We start from the raw sequence: 17,900 nt of genomic DNA, 5'->3' as shown, positions 1-17,900 counted from the left end.
GAGGCGAGTTTTCCTCCAATAGGAATGGGTCTAATGCACCAATGTCGGCCCGTTTATGTATGATAGTGTATGCCGGACTTCGGTCCGATGTCGAGGTTAGCCCAATGTAGGTTATATGTTTCCGACCTTCAGTCTGATGCCGGGGAAAGCCCAAGGAATGTTTGTATGCTTGATGTCTTTGTGATTCTTGCATGTGTTTGTTTATGTGTCGGGCTTCGGTCCAATGCCGGGGCAAGCCCGAGGAATGTTTATATGTTTACGTTATGTGTTTATGTTATATCCTTGTTGATATGTTATTTTTATACTGGATTGCAGTCTGATGTCGGGCGGGACCCGATGCCGGACTTCGGTCCGATGTCGGGCGGGACCCGATGTCGGATTCGTCCGATACCGGGCGGGGCCCAATGTAGCAGTCGAGGCCCAATGTATGTTATTATGTGATTATGTATATGGTATGTGGTAGTTGGGGAGACTCACTAAGCTTCGTGCTGAAAGTTTTCAGTTTTGGTTTCAGGTACTTTCGCCAGTAAGGGGAAGAGCTCGAGATCCTGCATCGCACACACTACAGTGTTTAGCCTGGGATGATTTACTCTAATATTTGGATATATGATTTTAATACAGAGATTGAAATGATGTTTTGAAATACTTTCACTTATGTTTTTATGAGATGATTTGGATTGCTATGGTTTTTATTTATAACTTAAAACGAAATTTTTGGACCATATTTTTGGGAGGTTACACCAGTATACTTTTATCCCAAGGTTAGATTAAGGGATTTGACTAGGTGTTATTTTGTACTGATAGCTTAGGGAGTCATCATAGCAACCGCTAGAGATTTCTTACCATGAGATTTTGCATTCAGCTTTGCGAGGTGAGTTTTCCTCTTATAGGAACGGGTCGAAGACACCAATGTCGGCCCGTATGTATAATTGTAGGTTCCGGATTTCGATCTGATGTCGGGCGGTGCCCGATGAATGATTATATGCTTTCCGGACTATGGTTCGATGTTGGGCGATGCTCGAGCAATGTTTGTATGCTTGATGTCTTCGTGATTCTTGCATGTGTCTGTGTTTGTAACTAAGGTTCGATGTCAGGCGATGCCTGATGAATGTTTGTAGGCTTTAGGATTTCGTTCCGATGCCGAGCGGGGCCCAAGGAATGTTTATATGTTTATGTTATGTGATTATCCTATGTGTATTTGTTGATATATATATATATATATATATATATATATATATATATACTAAGCTTTGCTCGACGCCGGGCGGGGCCCGATGTCGAACATTATCCGATGTTGGGCGCGGCCCGATGCCAGACACTGTCTGATGTCGGGCGTGGCCCACGATATATTTATATGTGATTATGTGTATGGTGTGTGGTAGTTTGGGGAGACTCGCTAAGCTTCATGCTTATAGTTTTCAGTTTTGGTTTCAGGTACTTCCGGTAGCAAAGGGAAGAGTTCGGGATGACTGCATTGCACACACCATGATGTTTTAGCCTGGGATATTTACTCTAATATATTTGAAAAATGTTTTTATATGGGTTGTTTTGGATACTATGACTTATGTTGTGATGAGATGGTTTTTGATAACTATGGTTTTATTTAATAATTAAAAATAAAATTTTTTGTCATGATTTTTGGGATTTTTCAACTTTATTTTGAAGGTTTTACAACTATTAAGTTTGATCATTGTTCAAACCTTATCCACTTACAAGCCTGTTAGCATCGATTTGGAAATTTTAGGAAATGAGGTTTTTGATATTTTTAGGAAATGAATCTATTGTATCAAACTAGAAGATTTGCTTACTAAACTGTAAATGTATTGTATTAAGTTGTTATAAATATATTATATTGTGAATGAGTGTATGAATAAATATATGAACTATGAAAAATGATAATTTTGCCAATTTTTTTTACCAAAAAGAATGAGATTTTATTACATTTCGTCATTATAGTAAATTACATGAATGGTCCTTGTGGTTTGGGGTAATTTACATGTTTGGTCTCTAACTTATTTTTTAACTCGAAATGTCCATACTGATTGTTTTTGTCGCGCGCTTGGTCCCTATCAAACCTAAAAATATTATTATGCCCTTATTAACTTATTTTTTGATTAATTTTATTATTTCTGTTTTTATTTTAATTTATTATTGCATATTTATAATTAAACTACCACCATTTATGCCACCACCGTATTAAACCTACCCACCACCACTAAAATACCAAACAATCAACAATCACCACCTCATCCTCCTTCCCTGCCAAAACTACCGCCATCTACCACGAGCCACTGAAAAACATGGTCAGATTCCTCAAAACAAATCCAAAATCAAGAACAAACTGAATGAATTAAAACATAATACAAAACGGATATCAAAATCAAAACCTATAATCAAAACCAAATTAAACCAAAATCAAGAACAATCATGAAACCTATTTCTAGAAAATCATGAAACTTATTTCCAAAAAATCATGGTGGTGGCTCCGATGAAATGAGGGGAAGGGAGAAGTTGGAACCATAAGAAGGGAAAAAAGGAATCAGATCAGAGTTTACATCTGATGGTGATGGAGGAGAAACCAGATTGAGACCATATCGAAATTTGAAATTTGGTGTTTGTAACACCCGGAATCCAGAAGGCCAATTAAGGAAAGAAAAATCTCAAATCAAGAAGGCAACTCGTCGAGTTCAAGGGTGAGAACTCGATGAGTAGGAATGTTGTCACATGTGTTATGGAAGACCAACTCGACGAGTTAGAGGGGTCCAACTCAACGATTTGGACAGGGCTTAAGAAACCCTAGATCCGAGATTTTGCACCCTATCTAAACACTTTATGACTTAGGGTTTGGCCTCATTTCCAGCCTCCATTATCCAAACCCTAGATCTCGAAACCCTAATGCTATTGTGAGCCATTTTGAGTGTTCTTGTGGGTGCTTGAAGTTCTTGGAAAGAATGAAAGCTTGAAGGAACAAGGAAGAGTTGCTAGATCCAAAAACCTCACTCCATTTTCGTCACTTATAGGTAATCAAGTCTCAAACTTGCCAAGTAGTTGAGTAGATCTCCTTCTTAGCACTTTATGTGGTTTTTGGTCCGAATGATATGACTCTTGGGATTTGGATATCCCAAGTGAAGAACACTTCAGATCTAGTGTCTAGAGGGTCTCTCATGGCATAAAGTTGCCAACTTTATGGCCATGGAAGTCTCATGCAACCTTTAAGCCTCTAGTTTGGCCTTTCTAGCTCCAAATGGCCATGCATGTGGATAAAACTTGAAGCTTTATGTGATCTTCTTGTCCCTAGAGTCCAGGTCTATGGCCCCATGGTTCATCTTGTAGTTTTGGTGATGTTTGGATTAAGACCTTGGCCTTTTGGGTTAGGGTTTGAGCATAATCCATTTAGGAAAGTTATTAATGGGTAAAGCTGGAAACTTTACCCTTTAGTTGCAGTTCCATTCTGGATTCAGAGTATAGAGTGTAGATCTAAAGGATAAGGGTTTAATGCATTAAAAAAGGCTAACAGACTGAAGAACTTGATGAGTTCATAAAGGAACTCGAAGAGTTAGCTCAAGGAATCCTGATTCTATTAAAAGGGAGAACTCGACAAGTTGGATCGCGGTTTCACAGTTCTATGATTCATGGGAACTCGACGAGTTGAGTCAACTGGGAGCATTGACTTTGACTTTGACTTTGATGTTGGCCATGACCTTGACTTTGACTTTGACGAAGGTTGACCCTGGAGGGTTACGAAGTATGAAATAGGTTCAAAAGGGTGAGTAGAGTCCATATTTTGGACAAGTGTAGGTGAGGGGTAAAATGGTATTTTACCCCAGTGAGGGCTTATGGCTAAGTTATGAGAATCCTGAACTTAATTAGTTTATATGATGACTATCAGCTCGGGGAGTCGAAGGATCAGCAGTTCGAGGAGTTGTTAGCTAGCAGCCAGAGGATTATCTGTGAGATTCAACATCGAGGTGAGTTTTCCTTTTATGTGAACAGGTATAAGGCACCAATGTCGTACTGTATATGTATCCATGTATGATTGTATATTCCGAACTAGTGTCTGATGTCAAGCGGTGCCCGAGGCATGTTGGTATACTTGATGTCTTCGTGATTCCTGCATGTGTCTATATTGTATGTTTCCAGATTATGGTCCAATATCGGGCGGGCCCCGAGGAATGTTTATATGTAAGTTTCCAGACTGTGGTCCAATGTCGGGCAGTGCCCGAGGAAGGTATGCATGTTTAGTTATACTTTTTGTCTTTGTGATACTCGCATGTGCCTGGTAGGGAGGTGAGTGTGGGCGGGGTCCTGTTCTCATCACTAGTCACGTGTGGACGGGGTTCCATATCTCATCATTAGTAGAGTAGGAGCAGGGCCCATGATTGTCTTTGAAATACTTTGACTTATGTTTTGATGGTATGATTTGATAACTATGGTTTTATTTAATGGTTTAAAACAAAATTTTTGGTCATGATTTTATGGATGTTACATTGTTGGCCAATGATTTTGTACGCCCCTTGTTGCGTTCGACATATTCCCATCGGATAAAACCTTTGAACCAACCTCGTCGGTGTTTAAAAATGGAAATGATGGATTTCGGAAAAACTTGCAACTTGGAAATGAAATCGAGCATCACCATCATTGGTAGTTGTGACACAATTAGGCATGATTTCTCCATCCGAAATTGCTAGGAAAAAGCCCTAATAAAGAGCACAAATTTGGTTTCTACCACTTTCATGGTGAGGATTGCCAGATGAAATGGTTGTGGGAGGTTCTCGTTGGCAACTTGGCATCAATGTGGGTTATACACATCTGATAAGTTTCAAGACATTAATATTATATTGGAGGAGGAGGTAGTGATCGGAAGGCTATTTTGAAAGAAGGATAATGTCGATTTTGAAATTATTTAGGAGAGAGGTTAAAGATGAAGTTGAGTAGTGGGACCCATTTTATTATTAATATTTTTTAATAAATAAGTAAAAAAAAGAGGGTAATATAGTAATTTTACTTCTGAGATGGACCAAATGTGCAATAAAAACACACTATATGGACAGTCTGAATTAAAAATATATGTTAGGCACCAAATGTGCAATTTACCGCCAACCACAGGGACTATTCGCGTAGTTTACCCTAATCATTACTTGTAGATTATTGGTTATTAATAGTTTTGTAAGACTTTGTCGTATTAATATTTTATTAGTCCCTAATCATTACTTGACCAACTAGAAGACGTCTAACAATTAATTTGTGCCTAAATAATAAAGGTGACAGTTAATGACACGACACGACACGACAAAATTACACAACATGAAATGAAATTAGGACGAAACTAAAATTCGACTTCGTGTTCGTGTCAAGTGTAAAAAAGACGATGTCGTGTCGTGTCGTGTTCATGTTCAAAATTCGATAATAAATTGACACGATTTAGCATTTATTTGTCATGTTTTTTATGTTTGTCATGTTTATTGTATTATGTATCATTAAGTATCAATTAAATAAATTAATTGTTATTTTATGTTATCATTGTCGTGTCATGTCGTGATTTAATTTGTTTGTTTTCATGTTAGTTAAAAAAAACATGATATTATGTCATGTCGTGTTCGTGTTCATGTTACATAAAATTTTGTTGTGTCGTGTTCTGTCAGACAAAAACATGACACAAATGTCTGATTTGTCACCCTTACTAAATAATGAATGAAGTTGTAGAAGCCGGTGAATTTTGACGCTTTGAATAATTTTTATCTTAGTAGAAACTATCAAAAGAATTATATGTGCTGTATTAATTATATTAATCTATTTTGTTATGATTTTAATGATATTTACCAATTTTGTTGTGAAATTAGTCATATTTAATTTTTTTAAATTTAACGAATGTACAATTTATAATCTCTGACTAATCGACAACTAATTCCTAATCGTTTAACGACTTTTACAACTTTATTAATAGAGTTTCTAACATTTTATATAACAAATGTTTATTTTTTGCTCTTATAAATCGTAAAAAATAAATTTGATTAATAGAGATATATCTACATTAATTAATTATTGGGTAATTAATTATTGGGTAAGTTATACAAAATGATCCTTAAGGTTTAGGGTAAATTCTACAAATGGTCCTTAAGGTTTAGGGTGATTTACGTGTTTAGTTCCTAACATATTTATTTAATTTAAATGGTCCTTATAAGTTGAATTTGTTTTGAGGTTGGTCCTTTACAGACTTTAAATGACCATCATGTCCTAATAATTTTTTTTTACCTTTTTTTTATAAAAAGGTTGTAACGACCCAAAAATCAGAGGTAAAAATTTCATTTTTATTATAGCTAAAACATTGATATCATTTATTCCAAACATGTCAATTCCTCATTAAGTAAAACATTTATCAGAGTTCGTCCCAAAATCATTCATTGCGGAATCATAGGTGTGTACACTACGATCAATTTGAGACCTTCATTTCCAAATCGATGACACCTGAAACCAAAAATGTAAACCGTAAGCACAAAGCATAGTGAGTCCCATAGAGCATACCCCCCAACACACAATCCACATAACACAAATCGTATTAGCTGTAAAAGCTATCTCTATTGTTAGCCACAAGGGCTATCTCTACCATCAGCCATAAATGTTGTCTCTACCATCAGCCATAAAGGTTGTCTCTACCATCAGCTATAAAGGTTGTCTCTACCATCAGCCACAAAGTCTATCTCTACCGCGTATCATGCACACATACATATCACACACCTCTACATAGCAAGTATACCAATTATCATAAAATTAGCTAATTAAAGCTACACACATATCACATACGCCATGCATACATAAAACATGTAAGAATGTCATGGGCTACCCCACATGGTCTTTAATTAGGACTGTCATGGGCTACCCTACATGGTCTTAGATCCAGTGTCATGGGCTCCCCCACATGGTCTTATATCCAATGTCACAGGCTCCCACCGGGGTCTTCCATGCAAAAACACGCAATCACATATCATAACAAATCGCGTACCATATCAAATCACATAATGACCAACGCATATAACATAATCACACAATGGGCCGGCCTTGGTGCCTTAGACCCATGGGTATGGTGAGAAGAGTCACCTGGCACTGCTGAAACCCACAGATACAACTCCAGTGCTGATTGACAGGTTCCTGAACTGTCAACATCAAAACATCATCCGATTAATAATTGGGTTCCACTACATAACCATTAGTACATACCTTGGATAATTACTATATTACCCTAAGCTTGGCTTTATTCCAACCCAAGGCCCAATCCATAGACCCACAAGTCAAACTAGGAATCAAAGCCCAACATATGGCCTAATTTTCCAAATTGGGCCCAAGCCTTTAGTTGGTCTTATTCAAAGGCCCAACCATTTATTACAGTCCAATATTTAAAATTATAATGGCCCAATATCATATAATCCTTAAGACCCAGACTATGGCCCATCTATGACCCAATTTTCTAAATTTGGCCCAAACCCTCATATGGGCCTTACCATAAGCCCATCAAGATATGCTAGAGTCCATATGATTATTCTTGGATGGCCCATTAATAATCAAATAACCAAAGCCCAATGGAAAGGTCCAACTCAAGGCCCAAGTGAAATTAGGGTTTCACATAAAATGATGATTAGGGTTAAGTTTTCCTACTTACCCCATTAAGGACTTAATCCATTAATTCCAATATTGACTTAGGTGGGTTGCAAATGATTATTAATTATTATATTAAATTCATTAAATAATCTCGATGCGGTCCCGATAAGTCCCAAATTAGGGTTTCATTGCATTAGGGTTTTCCAAACCCTAGTTAGGGTTTCCAACCCATCTTAGCCCAATAGGCCCAAAACCAGGTCCTTAAGCCCATTAGGGTTTTCCTTAGGTTAATTAGGGTCCATTAGACTCATTAGGGTTTCACTAGGCCCATTAGTCACATGATTGGGCTTTTAGGTCACTTTGGGCCTCATTGGGCCCATTAGGGTTTCCTGCATCCCGGACGAATCAAACACAATTAAACACACCGCCACCCAACGCGGCAGTTGGTGGCGGCAAGAGGCGACAGCCACCACCTCACGGTGGTGGTTTTGAGTCACTTTCATTATTCCTTTGGCTTTTTACAATTTATACAACGAACTCCCAAAATAATACACACCCTACACTAAATAAACACACGCACGCAACCACACTTGTGGTGGCCGACGGTGGTACGTGACCGCAGCCACCACCTCACGGTGGTCTCGAGGTTATTCCTTGGTTTCCGGCTAACACACTCATACACTATCACACCCTTGGATGCATTCGTACACACCAGAACACACACACACACGGCCACCACCACACGATGGCTGATGGTGGCGGGATAGTGGTACTAGGTGGCAGCCACCATGGTGGTTCCCTCACAGTTCCGGTCAATCAGGAAGAACGACCTACTTATTCTAGAAGTCAAAACATGTAAAGTGAAACACATGAGTAATCGAATCCAATATGGTCTCAAAACTTAGGAATATAAATAAAACATCTTTTATTTATCACCATATTGATTACCCATCATTTATTACATACTGTTTCAAACTATCAACTTTATGCTTGAATTAAAAATAATAGTTGTCCCATGATCCAAGCATGTATACTATGTTTTTCTAAACACTAGTCATGCCATACACCAAGTATGCACACTATATTTGTCTAAACATTAGTTATGCCATACTCCAAGTATGCATACTAAGTTTGTCTATGATCTTTACTTTGTGAAATAGATCGATTGCACATAACTCTAATGATTCTCATTTCACAGTCCCGAATCCTTACCGCAAATGCAGGAATTCTAAATTCATGCCATTTACCGAAATTTGTTAGATTCTAAACTTATATGCATTAATCCTCTTGTAATGATTATGCACAAAGTCACAAAGACTTGACAACAAACATTACAGAGCATTCCAAAGGAGATCAACTGTAACAGCCCGGAATCTCAGGTATTATTAAATTATGTTTTTGGGGTGATTTAAGAGGGGACTCGGCGAGTTGGAGCCTAGACTCGCCGAGTAGGATCGCAGACTTGGTCGCGGGATCGCGACTGGACTCGACGAGTCCAGATATGGACTCGGCGAGTCGACGCTGTTCAGCGGAAACCCTAGCCGTTTGGTTTTGGATCGTATATAAGGCACTATATGCCGTCATTGTCCGTCTTTTAGTCTACTGAGAAGAATCCTAAGCGGCTGTGGGCATCTAGAGCAAGATTGAAGGCCATTGGTGATTTGAAGAAATTGTGGTGCAAGGAGGAGGGGAGTCTTGGCTAAAGGAACTGCAAGGGATTCGAGTTCTGAGGTTTGGGGACACAGAGAGTGCGTTATTCAGGTAATATTTCGGATCATTTCTGTTATATTGATGTGTGTATGGATCTAGGGTTTATGGAACCCATTTGGTGATTAGATGGATTATTGCCTTGTTACCCAAACGACTATAACCCTGTATTAGGACCTTTAGAGGTCCAGAAGGTCCCATGCTTGTGTATTTCGGGACAAAACTTATCTCAGGAAGCAGTTTGATCGACTGCATGGCATGGACTCGCCGAGTCCGATGAACAGACTCGGCGAGTAGCTTGGAGATTGACTGGGACTCGTTGAGCTGTTCTTCAGACTCGGCGAGTGGAGTCGGGGTGGCCCCGCGATTCTTCCACGAGGATCTCGTCGAGCCAAGAGGGATACTCGATGAGTAGAAAGGGAACATCAGGGGAAGTTGGGGAGGACGTCTAGACTCGCCGAGTCGCCATGGCACTCGCCGAGTCCGGTCGAGTTGACCGTTGACCGTTGACCAGAGATGACCTAAGTCTGACTTCTTAGGGATAGTCACACTTAGAAGATATAAGTGTTAATGAGGGATATGTGATGTTATAGGGAGGTTGTAGCTCGTCGGATTGTGCACGAGTGATTTCAGGATTTGCTAGCTTTCAGCATTCACGAGGTGAGTCTTCTCACTATACTGTACCCGGAAGGGTTTGACTGTGTGACCGGAAGGTCGGATATGATATGTGATATGTATGCTATATGTGGTAAGTTATTTGTTATATGTGTGCTATGTATGTCATGGGCCGGAAGGCGATTATATTATGGGCCGGAAGGCGATTATATTATGGGCCGGAAGGCGATATGTTGTGTGATGGACCGGAAGGTCGGCGTGGGTAGGACCGGAAGGTTTACCCAGCAGGGACGGAAGTCCCCTGAGACACATGGACCGGAAGGTCAGGGCCTGGAAAGGCGTATGTGCGTAAGTTGTATATTGGGGAACTCACTAAGCATTTATGCTTACAGTTGTTATGCATGTGTTTCAGGTACTAGCGAGGACCGTGGGAAGGCGTCGGCGTGATCGACACACACTGAAGAATGTTTTTATGATCTTGGGATTTAGACTATTTGTATTGACATAATACTTAAACTATTTATGCCTTGTTTTGGATGGAAATACTTTATTTTTAAAATGAAAAATTTGTTTTGAAAATTTGCGTTGTTACAATTGGTATCAGAGCCTTGGTTTGAGGGATTCGGGTGCACCTTCGGGGGTAACTGAACTCAAACCGAGGATTTGAGGAAACTTTTTAAATAAAGGCATAAACTTTTGTAAATGGTTTTGTGGTAAGCAAGAAAGAAGCAGTGTGTACGATCAGTCAGCGCCCGAACGGTAAAGATCCCCAAAATACCTTACAATATTATATGATATGAATTGTTATGCATGCTAGAAGACTAGGTATTCATGATAGGACTAGAGTGGCCTGATTTGTGATGCCTTAGTCTAGGGAAGTTTGCCGATATGAGATGTTGTGTTAGTGTGCGAGTAGATAGTGCATAACAGAAGTAGAGTACTCACTATCCGGGGTTTGGGGAGGAAGATTTGGGATGAATGCTGATGCGGTGTGGTCGGTGGTATTGGGCCCGTACTACCGAAGACACCGGGTCAGCGGGAGACCCAAGTAAGAATCTCTGGATAACGGAGACTGAGTAGGGTTGCGTTATCGAGTACGATTATACTCGATGGAGTCTCTGATAGATTTATGTTGTATTTCAGAGACATCATGGTTAGACCACGCCACGGAGCGAGTTCGAGCGGTGTGAGTGACGAGGAGATTCGTCAGATGATTCACGAGGAGGTAGCGGCGGCGATCCGGGCTGAGATCCCGGAGATGTTTGGGTCTATTAAGACCACCCTGATGGAGACGTTTGATGAGCGGTACGCCGCATTGACTGAGGCTGCAACCGCTGCAACTACCGCAGCTGTGGCCGCTGCTAGGCCACAGGGGGGTGACTCGTTGCTGTTCCGAGAGTTCAGCAACACGAAGCCACCGGAGTTCGATGGGACGCAGGATCCGATTGCTGCGATGAGGTGGATCGCGGATATAGAGGGGTGCTTCTACACTTGTTCATGCCCGGAGCACCTGAGGGTACGGTTCGCATTGAACCAGCTCCGTCTGGGAGCGAAGGACTGGTAGAAGTTCGTGACGGCGAACTTCACTTTGGCAGAGACTACAGCAGTGACATGGGAGGGGTTTACTGCTATGTTCAGGGACGAGTACGTTCCCCCGGTGGAGAGGGAACGATTGGTTCAGGAGTTCTTAACCCTCAAGCTGGGTACCGATTCTGTTGCGGTGATCACGCGGAAGTTTCATGAGAGGGCGATGTTCTGCCCCGAGCTGGTGTCCACTGATCAGGCTCGGATGAGCCGGTACTTGGGAGTGTTGAGGAGGGATATCCGGGAGTTTGTGTCAAACTCCACCTACCATACTTTTGCTGAGCTCCAGGCGAATGCCAGGAAGCGCGAGATCGAGTTGGAGACCCAGGCCAGGGAGGAGGCCGAGTCTCAGCGGGTGGACCGTCGACCGGCTCAGTCCTAGCCGGCAGCCAAGCGGATAAAGTCCGCCGATTCGAGGACAGGAGGTTCGAAGGGCCGCACTTGCGGGAAATGCGGCAAGAGTCATGATGGGGTATGTCGATCTGGTGCTTGCTACAAGTGTGGCAAGGAGGGGCACATTGCTAGGGAGTGCCCCAAGGGGTTTACGGTTTGCTTTCATTGCAACCAGACAGGCCATAGGAAGGCCGAGTGCTTTCAGCTTCTTCAAGGATCTGCACCTGCTGCCGGAACTACTGCAACTCGACCGGTGAAGGCCGAGGCCCCGAGGGCTCGGGGAAGAGCCTTTCAGCTGACTGCGGAGGAGGTCCGCGCTGCGCCCGATGTTGTGGCAGGTATACTGTAATTCATGTATTTATTTTAATGTCGAATTGTTATGCTTATGTTATTATATGCGTAGGTACTTTCCTTGTGAACTCTGTGCCTGCCTTAGTGTTATTTGACTCGGGTGCGAGTAGATCCTTTGTATCTCTAGCCTTTAGTCAGCATATCAGCGTTAGTCGTGAGTCGTTGAGTCGGCCTCTGAGGGTTTCTATAGCTGACGAGAGAGTGATTTGTGCCACGGAGGTTCTCCGGGGATGCGTGTTAGAGATTTTCGGGGTCGAATTCCCGATTGACCTGATTCCTATTGCGATGGGTGATGTCTGTGTCATCGTGGGCATGGACTGGTTGAGCCGATTCGGAGCTGTCATCGACTGTGAGCGTCAGCTGGTGACTATACGAGACCATAGTGAGGGAGTTCTTTCGGTGTACGGCGAGGGTACCCGTTCGGGATCAGCTTTTTGTTCGGCCGCTAGGGCGAGGCAGTGTCTACAGCAGGGCTGTAAGGGTTTTGTGGCGTATGTGATGGATACGCGGGAGGTTTCCGAGAGACCGAGGTCAGTGGAGGAGGTCCCAGTGGTGCGTGAGTTTCCAGATGTTTTCCCCGAGGAGCTGCCGGGAGTACCTCCTGTGAGACAAGTAGAGTTTGGTATTGACCTGGTTCCGGGGGCCGCGCCTATTGCTAAGGTGCCTTATCGTCTTGCACCTCCAGAGATGCAAGAGTTGTCCTCGCAGCTCCAGGAGTTGCTGGGGAAGGGATTCATTCGGCCGAGCAGCTCGCCATGGGGAGCACCTATTCTGTTCGTCAAGAAGAAGGATGGTTCACACCGGATGTGCATTGATTACCGGGAGTTGAACAAGTTGACGGTCAAGAACCGTTACCCGTTACCGAGGATCGATGATTTATTCGATCAGTTGCAGGGAGCATCGTGGTTTTCCAAGATCGATCTGAGGTCAGGGTACCATCAGGTGAGAGTGCGGGATGAGGATGTCCAGAAGACAGCGTTTAGGACGCGTTATGGGCATTATGAGTTTGTAGTGATGCCTTTCGGGCTCACCAATGCCCCGGCTGTGTTCATGGATCTCATGAACAGGGTATGCAGGCCGATGTTGGATCGGTCAGTGATTGTATTTATCGACGACATTCTGGTGTATTCGAGATCTAGAGAGCAGCATGAGGAACATTTGAGGGAAGTCCTTGAGGTATTGAGGTCGGAGAAGCTTTATGCAAAGTTCTCCAAATGTGACTTCTGGTTGCGGGAGGTCCAATTTCTAGGACATGTTGTTAATCAGAAAGGGATATTGGTCGATCCGGCCAAGGTTGAGGCGGTGATGAGTTGGGAGGTGCCGAAGTCACCCTCCGAGATCAGGAGCTTCCTTGGGTTGGCAGGGTATTATCGGAGATTCATTAAGGATTTCTCCAAGATCGCAGTGCCGCTCACCAGATTGACCCGGAAGGGTGTAGCATTCTCATGGGGGCCCGAGCAGCAAACCTCCTTTGAGACACTTCGCCAGAGGTTGTGCGAAGCCCCAGTATTAGCTCTCCCGGAAGGGATGGAAGATTTTGTAGTATATTGCGACGCATCGATTTCGGGACTGGGTGCAGTGTTGATGCAGAGGGGTCATGTGATAGCTTATGCGTCGAGGCAGCTGAAGCCTCATGAGGCGAGGTATCCCACGCATGATTTAGAGTTGGGGGCAGTAGTGTTCGCTCTCAAGATTTGGCGTCACTACCTGTATGGGTTCGATGTACGATATACACGGACCATAAAAGCTTGATATATTTGATGGATCAGCCCAACCTAAATATGCGTCAGAGAAGGTGGTTGGATGTAGTCAAGGATTATGATTGTGAGATCCTGTACCACCCGGGCAAGGCTAATGTGGTAGTCGATGCATTGAGCCGCAGGGCGGAGAGCACTCCATTGCGAGATGTATGCTTGAGACTGACTGTGATGACTCCAGTATTGGATGCTGTTCGTGGGGCACAGGCCAAGGCTGTACGACCAGAGGTACAGAAGAAAGAGCGGGTCGTTGCGTTAATTTCAGAGTTCATTAAGGATGGACGAGGGCTTCTGACGTTTCAGGGCCGGATCTGGGTACCGTTCGTGGGCGGTACGCGTATTACTTTGATGGAAGAGGCTCATAGATCGAAATTCTCGATCCATCCCGGTGCTACGAAGATGTATTTGGATTTGAGGAAAGAGTATTGGTGGCCCTGTATGAAGAGGGACGTGGCATGGTTCGTTGAGAGGTGCTTGACCTGCCGTAGGGTTAAAGCCGAGCACCAGAGACCGCATGGCAAGTTACAGCCATTGGAGATTCCCGAGTGGAAGTGGGAACAGATCACCATGGATTTCATCACCAAATTGCCGAGGACTGCCAGGGGAGTTGATGCAATTTGGGTGATTGTGGATAGGTTAACAAAGAGTGCACACTTCCTTTCCATCAGCGAGAGTTCTTCAGCGGAGAAGTTGGCGGAGATATACGTGAGAGAAGTGGTATCCCGGCATGGAGTGCCGATCTCGATTGTTTCAGACCGTGATGTGCGCTTCACTTCCAGGTTCTGGAAGAAATTTCATGAGGAGCTGGGTACCAAATTGCATTTTAGTACCGCATACCATCCCCAGACAAACGGTCAGAGCGAGCGGACGATTCAGACGCTGGAGGACATGCTTCGAGCGTGTGTGTTAGACTTCGGGGGTAGCTGGGATGCATATTTACCCTTAGCAGAGTTTTCCTACAACAACAGCCATCATTCGAGCATTGGTATGCCACCTTTTGAGCTGTTGTATGGTAGGAGGTGTCGGACCCCCATTTGCTGGGGAGAGGTGGGACAGAGAGTGATGGGCAGCACGGAGATCGTACTTCAGACGACAGAGCAGATTCAGCAAGTTAGACAGAGGTTATTGACCGCCCAGAGCCGACAGAAGAGTTATGCAGACAGGCGCCGATCCGAGCTTGAATTTCAGGTCGGCGACTTCGTTCTCCTGAAGGTCTCTCCTTGGAAAGGAGTGATTCGATTCAGGAAGAGGGTCAAGTTGGGGCCCCGGTATATTGGGCCATTTCGTGTGATTGCAAGGATAGGCCGGGTAGCCTATCGGTTGGAGTTGCCAGCGGAGTTGGGTCAGATCCACGACACCTTTCATGTGTCGCAATTGAGAAAGTGCATAGCCGATGAGTCGGCAGTGGTTCCATTAGAGGATATTCAGGTGGATGCGAGCCTGAATTATGCTGAGAGACCAGTGGCTATCAGGGATCGGAAGATCAAGGTTCTGAGGAACAAGGAGGTACCTCTGGTGTTGGTTCAGTGGCAACACCGTAAGGGATCGGAAATGACTTGGGAGCCGGAACGTGAGATGCGGGAGCAGCATCCGGAACTATTTTCAGAATGAGACTTCGAGGGCGAAGTCTAACCCTAGTGGGGGAGAGTTATAACAGCCCGGAATCTCAGGTATTATTAAATTATGTTTTTGGGGTGATTTAAGAGGGGACTCGGCGAGTTGGAGCCTAGACTCGCTGAGTAGGATCGCAGACTTGGTCGCGGGATCGCGACTGGACTCGGCGAGTCGACGCTGTTCAGCGGAAACCCTAGCCGTTTGGTTTTGGATCGTATATAAGGCACTATATGCCGTCATTGTCCGTCTTTTAGTCTACTGAGAAGAACCCTAAGCGGCTGTGGGCATCTAGAGCAAGATTGAAGGCCATTGGTGATTTGAAGAAATTGTGGTGCAAGGAGGAGGGGAGTCTTGGCTAAAGGAACTGCAAGGGATTCGAGTTCTGAGGTTTGGGGACACAGAGAGTGCGTTATTCAGGTAATATTTCGGATCATTTCTGTTATATTGATGTGTGTATGGATCTAGGGTTTATGGAACCCATTTGGTGATTAGATGGATTATTGCCTTGTTACCCAAACGACTATAACCCTGTATTAGGACCTTTAGAGGTCCAGAAGGTCCCATGCTTGTGTATTTCGGGACAAAACTTATCCCAGGAAGCAGTTTGATCGACTGCATGGCATGGACTCGCCGAGTCCGATGAACAGACTCGGCGAGTAGCTTGGAGATTGACTGGGACTCGTTGAGCTGTTCTTCAGACTCGGCGAGTGGAGTCGGGGTGGCCCCGCGATTCTTCCACGAGGATCTCGTCGAGCCAAGAGGGATACTCGATGAGTAGAAAGGGAACATCAGGGGAAGTTGGGGAGGACGTCTAGACTCGCCGAGTCGCCATGGCACTCGCCGAGTCCGGTCGAGTTGACCGTTGACCGTTGACCAGAGATGACCTAAGTCTGACTTCTTAGGGATAGTCACACTTAGAAGATATAAGTGTTAATGAGGGATATGTGATGTTATAGGGAGGTTGTAGCTCGTCGGATTGTGCACGAGTGATTTCAGGATTTGCTAGCTTTCAGCATTCACGAGGTGAGTCTTCTCACTATACTGTACCCGGAAGGGTTTGACTGTGTGACCGGAAGGTCGGATATGATATGTGATATGTATGCTATATGTGGTAAGTTATTTGTTATATGTGTGCTATGTATGTCATGGGCTGGAAGGCGATTATATTATGGGCCGGAAGGCGATATGTTGTGTGATGGACCGGAAGGTCGGCGTGGGTAGGACCGGAAGGTTTACCCAGCAGGGACGGAAGTCCCCTGAGACACATGGACCGGAAGGTCAGGGCCTGGAAAGGCGTATGTGCGTAAGTTGTATATTGGGGAACTCACTAAGCATTTATGCTTACAGTTGTTATGCATGTGTTTCAGGTACTAGCGAGGACCGTGGGAAGGCGCCGGCGTGATCGACACACACTGAAGAATGTTTTTATGATCTTGGGATTTAGACTATTTGTATTGACATAATACTTAAACTATTTATGCCTTGTTTTGGATGGAAATACTTTATTTTTAAAATGAAAATTTTTTTTTGAAAATTTGCGTTGTTACATCAACTCCTTGGAAACATCCTTCTTGCATTAAGTTTTCTAATCTTATATAGATTTATTGAACAACTTCCACCTTCCCATATTCCCATTTTGACTATCACTTCTGAACAAGAGTTGCCTCTTTTCAGAATATGTCAATATGGTCCTTCCAAAATTAAAAATATACTTCCAACTGTCCCTGAGCAACCAATCTTTGGTAAACCTTAGATTGTCCTCGACAATTGCTTAATCCTTTTAGTCAAATCCAATTCTAGACCTTTTCCCTTCTTAATGCCCCAGGCATTTGGAAAATTTAGAAAGGATAGATATTACAGCACATGCAATCGATCTTGTACCCAAAGCAAATGGGACACGATTCATGATGTCTCACATAAAGACATGATTCTAGACCAGTTTTTTGCTACAATATTTTTATTTGTCATGTTCTCAAAATTTGACTATGAAGAGGGATGTCGTAATCATAATCGAATTTTAAGAACGCAATATATAGAATTTTCTTAAGTTAAACCAAACCAACATAAAATTCTTTTCAGGATCTTTAAGACTCCCACTGTCTTCTTGACATATAAGACTATCTTTCCAAATATTCAAGAGATAGTTTGGATTCTTTATCAAGACAAACACTTCACACAATTGGTCTTAATTGGTCTTTGTTTTATCCAAAACATCACAACTTACCAATTTCAAATGTACAAGAGTAGAATACTTTTACTCTTACATTTGACTAGTGTTAAGAAACC

The sequence above is a fragment of the Lactuca serriola genome, chromosome 6 (assembly GCF_051521515.1).
Source record: "Lactuca serriola cultivar US96UC23 chromosome 6, Lser_US96UC23_V15, whole genome shotgun sequence".
In the NCBI taxonomy this organism is placed as follows: Eukaryota; Viridiplantae; Streptophyta; class Magnoliopsida; order Asterales; family Asteraceae; genus Lactuca; species Lactuca serriola.
This window is presented reverse-complemented; position numbering follows the sequence as displayed.